Below are 15,610 nucleotides of genomic sequence, written 5' to 3'. Positions count from 1 at the left end.
TATAATATCCTGCATCTCTAACTGCAATATCATTCAGGACAGGACAACACCAAGTCCTGAAAATGCCACCATATCACACCTCTTCCTTTCTCCCTGCCCTCAGCAACTCCCATGGCCACTGTCTCCACATCAATGATACAGATTCTTCCATTGCTAGAGTCACAATAATTCTATAGAATACCAGTAAGCCTACTCTAAATCATATTTTATTCCTCCATCCTGATGACCCTGGGATAGCAATGTATACTCCACCCCTAAATCAAGAGAGGGCTTAGATCCCCCATAGCTGATGGATGGAAATCTCCTGCTTGCAGTTGTAGAATCTTTTGGTTCCCTGGTGTGGTGGTTAACCACCCCCACCTTCCTGTTAGCTGACCTGGGTAAGTCCAATGAACCAGATTATAGGTGGAGTAACTTTGCTGAGGCTAAGGGCCCAGCCAGCACACAGTCAGTCCAGAGATTGTCTAATATATTCCTGAATTCAATTAATAGGAAAATGAAATAGTAATGATAAGTTTAAAGATTAGAAATATATTATATAATAATTTAGAGAAACTAAAGTAAAAAATAAGTTGGAGTACTAAAAACCTGAAAAATATTCTACATTTTTTTTTTAACTTTTGGAATGCTTTAATCAACAGAATGGAAGTATACAAATTAATTTTCAAATAAAATCAATGCTTCAATGAGTAAAATCTAACACGAAAATACCCACACCTCACAATGAGAACACGATCGGATGGAGGAAGGCAAAAGTCTAAATCAGAGTGTGGAAGTGGGATGCATGTGAGGGAGGAAGAGCTCTGGGACTGATTTTTCAAGACGAGCTCAGATGATGCCTTCAACTCCCAGATTCCCTGGGCCATAGTCAGAGATTTGACATAAACATGGTATTTGATCACAAGGAGCAACAGACAACAGCACCTGCTGTGTCTGGAATGGGGAGAGAGCTCAGAATTCTGTGGAGGCTGTAGGCACACACCACTATGATTGCGAAGTGTAGGGTATGAGGACGCGAGAGCCCAAGGGAGGCTCCATGTTCTTTTGTGCCAGGCACCAATCATACCGCAGAGCAAGGTACTAAGAAAAATGATTCAAGTTACTAGTTTAGTGGAAGAGCGAGAGTAGCTACAGCAAGGGCTTCCAAGGAAAAGGTCCAGCTGATACAGAGAAAAACATTCAAGCACTGGAATAACTAAGGTGCCACACTCAGAGTTGGTGGAGGCAAGAAGGTCTCTATGGTTGACTTGAAGAAGGCAATCTTTCTTCACAGAGATGACCAGCGCATTTGGTTCTCTACAGAGTTCTATTGGTCTTGACCTTGTCCTGTTTAGCCCTGTATTTTGAAGCATCTCTGGGTTCTCTGCTAGGATTGCTCCAATCATCAGCTTCAGGTGTGGTCTTGTAATGGCGCCATGCTGACTTATTAAAGACTGGAAGTCTCTCAAATGATTCACTTGAAAGGGCCTTCAAATAAATGACTGCATCGGTACCCACTCCTTCCATGGAATAAAGCTTTAGATCTCCTTGAAAATATCTAGCATACAGACGAGAAATTGGCAAACCATAACCAAATCCAGCCAAAGGGGCAGCTCTTGTAGGCTCCAGGCTGGGTCTAGGAGCAGTTGAATACATATAGTTAAAAAGACGATCTATTTTCCGCAGTGGGACACCACCACCTTGGTCACTTATCTTAATGGACAAGTCTTCTTTGCCCAATGTAACAAGGGTCTTAACAGCTGGGTAGCCCTCTTTTCTATCTTCATGTAATTCTACTGTTGCTCTCATTGAGTTCTTGAACAACTCAAATAGCATGTGAAACAGATGTGAGGGCACATAAACTACCTGAATAGGTTTGTCTGGAGCTTTGGCATTGAATTCTTCAACTTCCAGCTCTGGGGCTACCAAGTAATACTGTTCACACAACATCTTGGCTGTTTCATATGCATCTTTCACTACATCAGTCACATTACAAGTGGGATCAATACTCCCGATGTGTTTAGGATGAGCAGGATTAGGGTCACCACCAAACAGAAGTGTGTGCTGGTTAATAAGCATGCGGAAAGAAATGCGGTTGGTGTAAAAGCGATCCAGAAAATACTGGATGTTACTGCTGATGAAAGGATCGAATCCATACTTCTCCTTATATTCAATCACTCCCTGAGCCATGGTAGGAACCACATCATTATGTCTATTTCTCACTTTGATCAGGACTTGCAGAAAGTTATCTAAAACCTGCTGATCTTCTGGGCTCTTATTTTCATATTCTAAAAGTTCAAGGAAGCTCTGCACATACCAACTTTGAACTAATCCCACTGAAGGACGGTTAAGCAAGTTATCTGGCAGAAGATTCACTTCTCTCATTGTGTTAGCCAGTCGCACAGGAAGCTCCTTTCGTAGAAACATATACGATGTTTTCTCACATGCATTATCTCTCCCGAAGTCCAGGAACTGTTTGATGGAGAGCGGCGACGGCGAGAAGCGCGAGTAGCGCTCGATCTGCTTGGGCACGGGCTGCTTGAGCAGCCACTGGAACAGCCGCATCCTCGCCGGGGCGGCTCACAGGCCCGCCGGGACGCCCGGGCCGGCCGCAAGGGTCCACGCAGCCGAGGGGGCGCGGGTCGGCCACGTCCGCCAGGCGCGCAGCCCGGCCTCCGCCTCGGCCCCGCGGGTGCAGCCGCCGCAGCAGCTCCCGGGCCGCCGCCGGCCCCCCGCGGCTTTCCCAGGCCCCTATTCTACATTTTTTGATGTTTTGCCTTTCATCACTGTAATAAATGTTCTCCTGTATGTACAGTGGCAAGGCAATCTTCCATTTCTTTCTCAGTGTCTACATTATTTTTAAATTATTGTTATGTCTTCAAGAAGTTTTAGGTCACAGTAAAGTCACATATAGAATATAGGGAGCTCCCATATACCCAACATCAAACCCTTTTCTCCCTTCCCCAGCAATGATCTTTTTACATGTGGATGTTATATTAGCTACAACTGATGTACAGATATTGAAATATTGCTACCAACCATGGTTCCATTATGGTTTACATTATGGTTTACATTTTAGACTATACACTTTTATAAGTTTTTGGTGAAATTTAACATGGCCTGTATCCATCATTGCAGGAGAATGCAGAACAATCCCACTGCCCTCCAGGTACCTCCTTTTCCATCTATTCTATTCCTCTTTCCTCCTCCCCCTAGGGCCTACAGTGATAATCAAGCTTCACTTCTTAAAGGACAAGATTTGAAAATACTTGCAACAAAACAAAGCTTTTGCATTTTTAAATTTTTGGATACCCCAATTAATTTTTACCTTAATTTTTCTAAATTAACTTGTAATCTATATCTAACCTTTAGACTCATCACTATATTCCATTTTACAATTAGTGGAACCTGACAATACATTGGGCTTCATTTTTGAAGAAGTTTTGGATCACAGAGAGGTTCAATAATGGCAGGGAGGAATACTGGTGTGGGATGTTACTGATAGGGCACACATGGTTGGCAGGGAGTTCTCCAGGGCATATATCCAGGGTACATAAAAATGTTTGGATATTTTCATAGTGGTTACAATTAAAAACAACAACTGAGGGAGTGCTGAGTTCCTCACCAGGGGAGCTCTATCACAGTCCCTAAAGGAACAGCAACAACCCCCCCAAGTGCAACGGCAAAGACCAAAAAAGAAGGAAGGCCCAACAATGAGCCCTTGATACTAATGTCTATGCTTGTAAGCCTGTGCACCTGAAAGAAGAACAAGGCCTAGAGCTGCAGGGTGCCTAAGAGTCACCTCCTGAGAGCCTCCAAGTTGCTCAAATGTGGCCAGTCTCAAAGCCAAACTCAGCATGTAAATGCATTGCCTTCCCCCCAGCGTGGGACATGACTCTCGGGGATAAGCCTCCCTGGCACTGAGGGATTACTACCAAGTACCAGCTGATGATGTAACTAGAAAATGACCTTGAATAAAGGGGTCAACTCAGACCAGCAGAATATCCCACTCTACATATAATACCAGGAGTTAAAAATGCTTTTTGACATGAATAATGGGGAAATGTAAAGGACAAAGGAGTTTATATGGCTATGAGTCTCCAGAAAGAACTGGGAGGTTATCAGAGGGGTTGCCCTTATGCACACCTGAGCAGAGTCCCAGAGACAGATAAAGTAGATACAACCCCAGGAATTGGTTCTTCTGAGGGCCACAGAGACCCACAGGTTCTATGGTCATGAGAGATGGAGTTCAGTGCCATGTCAGTTCACCCTACTTTGGAGTTTGTGTTTCTGTGTGATGGAGCTGGACTCAGATGTGATCTTTGTCCACAAGCCTCTCCTGTTACTTTTACCAGAACTGTAGTTGGTGCTGGGGTTCAATGTATACCCAGGGGACCTGAATCTCTGGACTGACCATGTGATAGCCAGGCCCTGAGCCTCAACAGACTTGCAACTCCTACACTCTGGTTTATTGGACTTACCCCACTCAGCTAACAGGGAGGTGAAGAAGGTCAACCACCACACCAGGGAGGCGAGACTGCCTACAACTGAAAGCAGGAGAATTGCATCCAGCATCCATGTGGAATCTAAGCCCCCTCTTGATATAGATGTGGAGGGGACACAACCATTCTAAGGTCCACAGGATGGAGGAATAGAGTAAGGTTTGAGTGGACTTACTGATATTCTATTCATGAAATATTATGATTAGTAATTGAAGAAAATGTGGCATTGGTGTGGAGAAAGTGGCCATGGTGGCTGCTGGGGGTAGGCAGTGGGAGGAAGAGATGTGATGTGGGGGCATTTTCAGGGGTTGGAGTTGTCCTGGGTGGTGCTGCAGGGACAGTTACTGGACATTGTATGTCCTCCCATGGCCCACTGGGTGGACTGTGGGAGAGTGTGGGCTATGGTGTGGACCATTGACCATGAGGTGCAGTGGTGCTCAGAGATGTATTTACCAAGTGCAATGAATGTCTCATGATCATGGAGGAGATTGTTGCTATGGGGGGAGGAGTTGGGTGAGGGGGATGGGGACCTCATATTTTTTTAATGTAACATTAAAAAGTAAATGAAGACAAAAAAAAAAAGAAAGAAAGTGGAGAAGCTTTCGTTTTCTGCATTTACTTCCTGCTGACCAGAAAGTTCTCATATCATTTTGGAGAATGCACTATACATAAACTCACAAAGGCAATATAGGTGAAACAAGACAAGCACAGGTCAAGCAAAATAAAGGCAGCACTTATGAGAACGAGGAGAAATAATTATATTCACCAGGTATAGTACTTATTACTAATCAATGCACAAGTTTCTCTTTGAGCTGCCATTAATATATCTACTGCTATAACACACTATGACAAGATGAGCACTCACATAATCCCTAGAAGCTTACCCCATGTGCACCCTGTGCCAGATGCATTCCATCAAATAACTTAAACCAGTAACCTTTCCTTTTTATATTTTCTAAAGAGTTTTCTTACCATTATAGTTTCAACCACATACCTGACAATCTCCCAACTTCACCTGCTCCCCCCAACTCTCCCACCAATTCCTTGGACCATCTGACCTATACTCCCAACCCTAGCCCCTCTCAAGCCTGCAAAGTCCAGCCCATTAGTGTCCCTATATCCCCTTCTTATCCCTTCACTGCACAAATACTTACCTCACTTTATCATAGATTTTACCCATGTTGGCATTGTCTCACAACTTTAATCTCCGCCCTATTTCCTGTAAGCCTATTTTCCAGTCTCTGGCTCTCTGAGACACAATGATTTGCTTAATTCATATCAGAGAAGTCATGGAATATTTGTCCCTCAATGCCTAGCTTGCTTCACTGAATATAAGGTCCTCAAGATTCATCCCATGTTACCCATGTGTTAGTATTTTATTCTTTCTTACAGCTAAGTAGTATTCTATTGTTTGTATATACCACATTTTGTTTATCCATTCATCTGTTGATGGGCATTCAGGTTGATTCCACATTTGACAATAGTGAATAATGCCACTATGAACATTGGTGTGCATAAATTGGTTCATGTCCTCGTTTTCAGTTCTACTGGGTATATACCCAGCAGTGGAATTGTTGGGTCATATGGCAAATCTATAGCTAGTTTTTTTGAGGAACTGCCAACCTGTCCTGCACAATCACTTGAACTTTTACATTCCCACCAGCAGTGGATGAAGGTTCCCACTCCTCCACATTCTCTCCAAACTTGTAGTCCTCTGTTTTTTCTAAAGCTGCTGGTTTAATGGGTGTAAGATGGTGTCTCATAGTTTTGATTTGCATTTCCCTAGTAATCTAGTGATATTGAGCACCTTTTCATGTACTTTTAGCCATTTGTATTTCTTCTTTGGAGAAGTGTCTGTTCAAATCTCTTGTCCATTTTTCGAATGGATTGTTTGTCTTTTTATTTTCAAGATTCAGGATTTCTGTATATAAGCTGGGTTATTAGTCTCTTATCAGACATATGGTTACCAAATATTTTTTTCTCATTGGGTAGATTATCTTTTCACTATCTTGATAAACTCCTTTGAGATGCAAAAGGCTTTAATTTTAAGGAGGTCCCATTTATCTTTTTCTGTCACTCCTTATGCTTTCATGGTGAAGTTCATGAAGCCATTTCCCATTACAAGGTCCTGTAGATGCTTCCTTACATTGTCTTCCAAGGTCTTTATGGTCCTGGCTCTTATATTTAAATCTTTGATTCATCATGAGTTGATTTTTGTGTAAGTTGTGAGGTGGTATTCCTCTCTCATTCTTTTGCATGTGTATATCCAATTCTCTAAGCACCATTTGTTGAAGAGATCATTCACTCCCAGTTGAGTGGGCTTGGTGGCCTTGTTGAAAATCAAATGACTGTATGTGCAAGGATCTATATCTGAACTCTCAATATGGTTCCATTGTTCAGTATGTCTATCCTTCTGCCAGTACCATGCTGTTTTGATCACTATAGCTTTGTAGTAAGTTTTTAAGTCTGGTAGTGTGACTCCTCCCACTTCATTTTTCTTTTCAATATGTTTTTGGTTATTTGGGGATGCTTTCCCTTCCATATAAATTTCATTGTTAGTTTTTCCATTTCATTAAAAAATGCTGTTTTTATTTTTATTGGGATTGCATTAAATCTGTAGATCACTTTGGCTAGGATAGATCTTAATGATATTTATTCTTCCTTTCCATGAACAGGGAATAGTCTTCCATTTATTTAAGTCTTCTTTGATTTACTTTAACAGTGTGGTGTACTTTTCTGTGTGTAAGTCTTTCACACATTTAGTTAAATTTATTCCTAGATATTTGATTTTAATTTGCTATTGTAAATTGTATTTTTTTCTTGATTTCTTCTTCAGATTGCTCATTATTAGTGTACAGAAATGCTACTGACTTTTCCACATTGGTCTTCTAATCTGTGACTTTGCTGAACTCATTTGTAAGTTCTAGAAGTTTTGCTATATATTTCTCAGGGCTTTCTATGTATAAGACCATGTCATCTGCAAAGAATAAAATGTTAACTTCTTCCTTTCCAATTTGGAAGCCTTTTATGTCTGGTTCTTGCCTCAATGCTTGAGCAGGTACTTCTAACACAATGTTACATAGGTAGGGTGATAGTGGACATCCTTGTCTTGTTCCTGATCTTAGACAGAAAGACTTTAGGATTTCACCATTGTAAATGATGTTAGCTGTGGGTTTTTCATATATACCTTTATCATGTTCAGAAAGTTTCCTTCTATTCCTAACTTTTGCAGTATTTTTATCAGGAAAGGGAGCTGTATTTTGTCAAATGCTTTTCCTGCATCTACAGATTAAGATCAAGTGATTTTTTTCTCAATCTGTTTATGTGGTGTATTACATTGATTGATTTTCTTATGTTGAACCATCCTTACATACCAGGGATGAAACCCACTTGGTCATGGTGTATAACATTTTATGTGTTGTTGAATACAATTAGTAAGTATTTTGCTGAGGATTTTAGCATCTAGTTTCATTAGAGAGATTGGTATGTAATTTTCCTTTCTTGTGGTGTCTTTGTTTGGCTTTGGTATTAGGCTAATGTTGATTTCATAGAATGAGTTAGGCAATGTTCCTTCTATTTTGTTTTTTTTAGAAGAGTTTAAGCAAGATTAGTGTTGGTTCTTTCCAGAATGTTTGTCAGAACTCACTTGAAAAGCTGTCTGGCCAAGGGGATTTCTTTTGGGGGAGGCATTTAATGACTGATTCTATCACTTTACTTGTGATTGGTTTGTTGAGATCATGAATTTCTTCTTTCATCAATATAAGCTGCTTATGCACTTCTATGAATTTGTCCATTTCCTCTAAATTGTCCTTCCTATTGTCATATTGTCTTTCAAAGTATCCTCTTACGATACTCTCTATTTCTGTGGACTCAATGATGATATCCCCTTTCTCATTTCTTATTTTGTGTATTTGCATCTTCTTTCTTTTTTCTTTGTTAGTCTAGCTAAGGATTTGTCAATTTTTTTGATCTTCGTGAAGAACCAGTTCTTTGTTTTATTTTTCCTAGTGCTTTCTTATTTTCCATTTCATTCAGTTCTGCTTTGGCCTTTGTTACTTTTTTCTTTCATTTCCCTTTGTTCTTTGTTTTTTCACTAATTCCTCCAAGTATTCAGTTAGGTCTTCGATTTTAGCTCTTCTTTTTTGATATATGTATTTATGGGTATGAATTTCCCTCTCGCTACAGCTTTTGCTGCAACCCATAAGTTTTGATATGTTGCATTGTCATTTTCATTGTTTTCAAGGTAGTTACTGATTCCTTTTGAGATTTCCTCCTTGGCCCATTATTTGTCTAAGAGCATGTTGCTTAAATTACATACCTTTTTGTGTAATCTGGTTCTCTGGCTCTTGCAGATTTCCAGCTTCATTCCACTTTGGTCAGAGAAATTATTTTGTATGATTTCAATCTTTTTGAATTATTGAGTCTTTCTCTGTGGCATAGCCAGTGGTGTGTCTTGGAGAATGATCCATGTACACTTGAGAAGAATGTATATCCTACTGTATTTCTGTGTAGTGTTCTTAATATGTCTTTTAGATCCAGATTCTCTAATATATTATCCAAAGACTCTATTTCTTTACTGATTCTCTGTTGAGATGTTCTGTCTAATGGTGATAATGATGTCTTTAGGTCCCCCACTATAAATGTTGTGGCATCTATTCTTCCACTTACTTTTTCTAGTGTTTGCCTCATATATTTGGAGATGCCCTGGTCAGGTGCATAAATGTTTATGATTGTTCTTTCTTCGTGAAATATTACCGATTTTACTAATATGTAGTGTCCATCTTTTTCTCTCACAATAGTTTTGTATTTGTGAGAGATACAAATACACAATTTGAATGTTATGTATTTAAAGTCAATTTTGTCTGATATTAGTATAGATACTCCTGTGATTTTTTGGTTATTGTTTCCTGGTAAGATTGATTTCCAGTCATTCACTTCAACCTCCTTGAATCCCTGTGTCTAAGATTGGTTTCTTGTAGACAACATATAGGTGGGTTATATTTCCTTATCCATCTGCCAATCTGTGTCTCTTGACTGGTGAGATTAATCCATTAACATTCAGTGTTTTACTCTCAAGGAATTATTTACATTAGCTATATTTTCTTTGGATTTGTATATGTCATATGTTGTTTTTATTTCTTTTTTTTTTGTCTTTTTAGTTGTTCTTACACTCTTCTCCAATTTTGTCTCTCATTTTTTTCTTTCATCCTCAGAACTCCCTTTAGTATTTCTTGAAGGACAGGTTTCTTATTGGTATACTCTGTTAGTTTGTGTTTATCTGTGAATATTTTGAACCTCCATTATTTTTGAATGCCAGCTTTGCTGAATAGTCTTTGTGGAAATTTTTTCTTTTATTACCTTCCATGACTATGTCATATCACTGCCTTCTTGCCTCCATATTTTCAGATGGAAATTGGCACTAATCTTATTGAGCTTCCCTTGTACGTGAAGGTTCTATTTTCTCATGCTGCCTTCAGTATTTTCTCTTTGTCTTGAGGATTGTATAATTTAACAAGTATATGTTTTAGAGTAGGCCTGTTTGGATTTATACTGTTTGGGGTGTTGTACATTTCCTAGACATGTACATACATCTCTCTCAATAGGTCTGGGAAGTTTTCAGCCATTATTTCATCCAACACCCTTTCTGTCCCCTTTCCCTTCTCTTCTCTTTTTGGAATGCCTATAATGCATATGCTTTCATGTTTTCTGTTGTCAGTCAAATCCCTAAGTACCAACTGGATTTTTTTCTATCTTTTTGTCTATCTATCTATTCTACAATCTGTTTGATTTCAGATGTACTGTCTTCCACATCACTAATTCTTTCCTCTGCCTGTTCAAATCTGCTGTTATTTACTGAGAGTGTATTTTTGATTTCTTTGATTGTGCCCCTCATCCCCATCACATCCATTATTTTTTAATGTATATTACAATTTCTTCAGTATGCTCTCCAAATGTGTTCTTAATATTCATAATCTCTTCAGTCACTTCAGAAAGTTGGTCCATGATATTTGTTTGGAGAGCTTTGATTAACTGTTCGATGTTCTGCTCCTCTTCCTGGTTTTTAGTTTGCTCATTGCACTGGGCCATGTCTTCCTGATTAATGGTATGGTTTGTAATTTTCTCTTGCTGTCTGGTCATCATTTTATCTTGATGCATTTGTTCAGTTGATTAGCTTCTCCCTCTAGTGCTGGGTTTTATTTAGGTTCTGCTTATGTTTGTGTGTTAAGTTTTGTCTTTGGCACTTTGTTATTCTTTTTCTTTTAAAGATTTATCTATTTATTTATTTCTCTCACCTTCCCCCCTAGTTGTCTGTTCTCTGTGTCTATTTGCTGTGTGTTCTTCTTTGTCCACTTCTGTTGTTGTCAGCAACATGGGAATCTGTTTCTTTTTGTTGCATCATCTTGCTGCATCAGCTCTCTGTGTGTGCAGTGCCATTCTTGGGCGGGCTTCACTTTCACACTGGGCAGATCTCCTTATGGGGTGCACACCTTGCGCATCAGGCTCCCCTATGTGGGGACACCCATGTGTGGCACTGCACTCCTTACACGCATCAGCACTCTGCATGGGCCAGCTCCACACAGTCAAAGAGGCCTAGGGTTTGAACCACAGACCTCCCATGTGGTAGACAGATGCCCTAACCACTGGGCAAAGTCCACTTCCCTTGCTATTCTTATTCTCTTTCTTTGTTGCTGTCTAAGTTCCTTTGAAGGAAAAAGATTAGGGCTGGGGAATCAAGAGAGGTAAGAAAAGAAAAAGTATAATAGCAGTATTGATAGTAAATGGTAGCAGAAGAACCATATAAGACCTAGGCAAATGAATGTTAAACTCATGTAAGCAGTAAAGAGTTATAGGAATAAAAATGTGGAGTACCTACAAAGAGATGTGAAACTGAAAATGGAGAAGACTATAGTCTTAATTAAAAGGCCAGCATGATGAGGAAAGAGGGAAATGTAAAAGAAAGGACAATAAGATAAAGAGTTAGTAAAGGATAGAAACCAGAAGCGTTACAAATAAAAAAAAAACAGAAAAATTGGGGGCTAAACAATAAGAGGTGGAATGTAGGAGCTACAACAGAAGGTGAAAGATGGAAAGATGTAGGAAGAAAAAGAGATAACGTTCATAGCAAAAATTAGTACACACAGAAAAGAGGAAATCAAGGAAGAGGAAGGACTGCAAACAAGATTGAAGCCAGTAGCACCTAATTGAAAAAAAAAAGGAGGGGGTGTGGGGAGATAAAGAGGAAGGAAAGACAAGCAAACAACAACAACAACAAAAAGACAAGCCCTCAAACAGTCAACCAAGCATTAAAAAAAAACAGACTTCCCTCTTAAGCCCCTTTGGAGTTTGTCAGGCTGCTGATATTTATCAATCAGTTACCCTGTAGCTTTCTCACTGCAGATTTTGAAGTTGGTTTCAGTGAGTAAACTAAATTAACTTATGTAAACAAAGGTAAACTTTTTTTTTTTTTAGGAAAAATTTGAGACCCGAGGGAAGCTAATACAAGGATAATGTCTATGTTTTCCCTGTCCCAAAGTATCAGCTACATGGTTAATATCCCAGTGGGTCACTAGTCTAACAGGAGCTGGGAACTGAACCAGAGAACTTGCACATTCAAGTCTGAAACTCCTCCACTGAGCCAAACCTTCTTTCTTGATTGACCTGCTCCTCAAAAAAAAAAAAAAAAAAAAAATCCCCTTCCCAGGGCAGGATCAACTCTTTGCAATTGAATAAACTGATTAGGAATCTGTCCTTTCCCCTTTCTCCCTTCCTCACTTCCCTCTCTCCCAAGGTGGCAGTAAGCCTGTATAAGAGTTCCCTTTTGTAATTCAAATGGGACCCTGGTGAACCAACTCAACACAGAAAATGATGACTCTCAGTCTGTTTGAAAGACAGCACCCACACCTTGCCAGGAACTCTAAATATGCACTTGGAAGCCTACCAAGCACTTCCTACTGTCCCTCTCCCTTAGGTGTGTTGCACAGGACTAATTAATTGCCTGACTCCACCTTCTCCCAGACCAATTTTCCCTATCACAGGCAGGTTAGGTAAATTGGGCTGACCCAGCAGATTTGCCTCTCCCCTCTTCCTGGTTTCTCCTCAAAGCTCAAAAAGGGGGGTCCAGATAATTGAGCCCATTCATGGGACCCCTCTCCACTCTTCACCAGAAACCTCCTACTTTTGGAGTTTGTCTCCTCCACCTGTGTGATAGGCTAGGTTGAGGGAATGCCATGGCATCCTGCCCTGTGGGAGGGGCTTAGCCATCCCACAGCTCCAGCCTCAAGCACCAGATACTCATGGTTTTAACTTGAGCAATCACTCTTTTTGTCACACTCTCTCCAGATGATTGATGTCCTGAAGCCTCCTGCTTTGTGGGTTCCCAAACCAGCTCACTCAGGCAAGATGTTGTTCCCACTCAGCCATTTTTTTGTAGGAGAGATGATGTGGGTGCACTTCCTTCAATGTCATTTTGCCCTGCCCCTCTCTTTCTGGTTTTTTAATGTTAATTTTAATTGAATCTGGATAACCACATTAATAAATGGGTGCTGTTAAAGTTGAGTAACTTTTGAACTGTACAGCTCTATAAAAGAAGAAGAGAAAAAAATAGAAACTGTTAGCTGATATTTTAAGCCTACAATCCAATCATGGCTTAGTCCTGATAGCAACCAGCTCGAGAGAAGCTTCAGAAGTGTGTCTTTAAAAATGTTTCATAATATAAGTCTCTAAAATACTTATAAAATAGTAAACTAAAGATCTCTATGAGCTATCAATGTTCTAGTATTGCATCTACTAGATATTTTCAATGAAGAGAAGTTATATTTGCATATAATCAAATTGTGTCATTACTCTGACATGTTTTTTAATCTTGATGGTAATTGTATGTTGTAAGATGTTTCTTGGAGATAGTTTCCAAAATCATTTTTTAACTTAAGTATATAAAGTATATAGAATATGGGTTTTTATTATTAAGGGAAAGAACATAATTTTGCCCTAAGATAACATGACTGGTTATTGAGAAAGACAAAAATGTGAGACAAAACCTAAATGAATACAGAAATTTCAGAAGATTCATGGAAAGGAATTTTTTGTGGTCAAAGTTGATTAAGATTTTATAGTTTTATCTATCAATTTTTAAAAATCTTATTATCAAATAGTATGTTATCACATAGTAAAATTAAAATTTGATAATCTCCTTGTTAAAGTGACAAAGACTAAATCATTAGTCTTTTTTAGTAAAAGTTTATAAAGAGTTTTTTCTCTTGAATAATCAGATATATAGTAAAAAGTCTGTTTTATTGAAATAGCTTCTCATTATATTTACTTTAGGACATGTCTTCTCAATTCAAAAAAGAACACAATGTTCAAAGGTAACAACATTTAACATTTTGCTTTCTCACAATCAAAGCCTAAGAAGTATATTTTTATTTCAAACTATTGCAAAAGATTTGTTCCTTCATCTTAGAATAATGAAGTACTAAAAATAGTTGAGTTCATATGACACACAGGTTGAATAAAAATTGTTTACAAGGTATGTAAAAATTAAAAGTGATGAACTTCTGTGCTATCACACTCTCTTGTGCATTTAAATCAGGCCCCGAGTATGCATGGCATCTCTCCATTTTAGTTATTGTCTAGATGGTTCACTATGGCTCATAAAATAATAAAAATATCTGCCACATCTCCTGGTCATGCTCCTGAAGTAGATGGAAATATATTTCTGCTTCAGACTCCTGCAGCTCTGCCAGCTGGCAATGGTTCACTGTTTTTTACAGTCTGGCTCTGTTTTATAATGCTGGAGGCCAATTTGCACAAGCTTGTGTAACAATGGAGCCTACCTTCTTGTTCTCCCCAGTACTGATGGTGCTGCAGTAATCTGGCTGTATGAAGGATATCTCAAGTGGAGCAATAATTGCCAGAGTTATGTGATTAGAATCTAAATAAACACAAATGGTAACATTGCCTGCTACTATGTAGGGACAACTTGTACGGTATTTCAAACCTAGAGCTTAGATATATTAATGGCAGCTCAAAGAGAAACTTGTGCATTGATTAGTAATAAGTACTATACCTGGTGAATATAATTATTTCTCCTCGTTCTCATAAGTGCTGCCTTTATTTTGCTTGACCTGTGCTTGTCTTGTTTCACCTATATTGCCTTTGTGAGTTTATGTATAGTGCATTCTCCAAAATGATATGAGAACTTTCTGGTCAGCAGGAAGTAAATGCAGAAAACGAAAGCTTCTCCACTTTCTTTCTTTTTTTTTTTGTCTTCATTTACTTTTTAATGTTACATTAAAAAAATATGAGGTCCCCATCCCCCTCACCCAACTCCTCCCCCCATAGCAACAATCTCCTCCATGATCATGAGACATTCATTGCACTTGGTAAATACATCTCTGAGCACCACTGCACCTCATGGTCAATGGTCCACACCATAGCCCACACTCTCCCACAGTCCACCCAGTGGGCCATGGGAGGACATACAATGTCCAGTAACTGTCCCTGCAGCACCACCCAGGACAACTCCAACCCCTGAAAATGCCCCCACATCACATCTCTTCCTCCCACTGCCTACCCCCAGCAGCCACCATGGCCACTTTCTCCACACCAATGCCACATTTTCTTCAATTACTAATCACAATATTTCATGAATAGAATATCAGTAAGTCCACTCAAACCTTACTCTATTCCTCCATCCTGTGGACCTTAGAATGGTTGTGTCCCCTCCACATCTATATCAAGAGGGGGCTTAGATTCCACATGGATGCTGGATGCAATTCTCCTGCTTTCAGTTGTAGGCAGTCTCGCCTCCCTGGTGTGGTGGTTGACCTTCTTCACCTCCCTGTTAGCTGAGTGGGGTAAGTCCAATAAACCAGAGTGTAGGAGTTGCAAGTCTGTTGAGGCTCAGGGCCTGGCTATCACATGGTCAGTCCAGAGATTCAGGTCCCCTGGGTATACATTGAACCCCAGCACCAACTACAGTTCTGGTAAAAGTAACAGGAGAGGCTTGTGGACAAAGATCACATCTGAGTCCAGCTCCATCACACAGAAACACAAACTCCAAAGTAGGGTGAACTGACATGGCACTGAACTCCATCTCTCATGACCATAGAACCTGTGGGTCTCTGTGG

At 39.6% G+C, this 15,610-nt stretch overlaps 1 pseudogene; it reads right to left on the bottom strand.

Moving 5' to 3' along the window:
- Positions 1–1,088: 1,088 nt before the first annotated feature.
- On the bottom strand, positions 1,089–2,654 carry LOC131276697 (pyruvate dehydrogenase (acetyl-transferring) kinase isozyme 3, mitochondrial pseudogene; annotated as a pseudogene).
- Between the last annotated feature and the right edge of the window lie 12,956 nt (positions 2,655–15,610).

The sequence above is a fragment of the Dasypus novemcinctus genome, chromosome 30 (assembly GCF_030445035.2).
Source record: "Dasypus novemcinctus isolate mDasNov1 chromosome 30, mDasNov1.1.hap2, whole genome shotgun sequence".
In the NCBI taxonomy this organism is placed as follows: Eukaryota; Metazoa; Chordata; class Mammalia; order Cingulata; family Dasypodidae; genus Dasypus; species Dasypus novemcinctus.
Note: the sequence above shows the minus strand (reverse complement) of the source record. Positions and strands in the feature narration are given on the sequence as shown.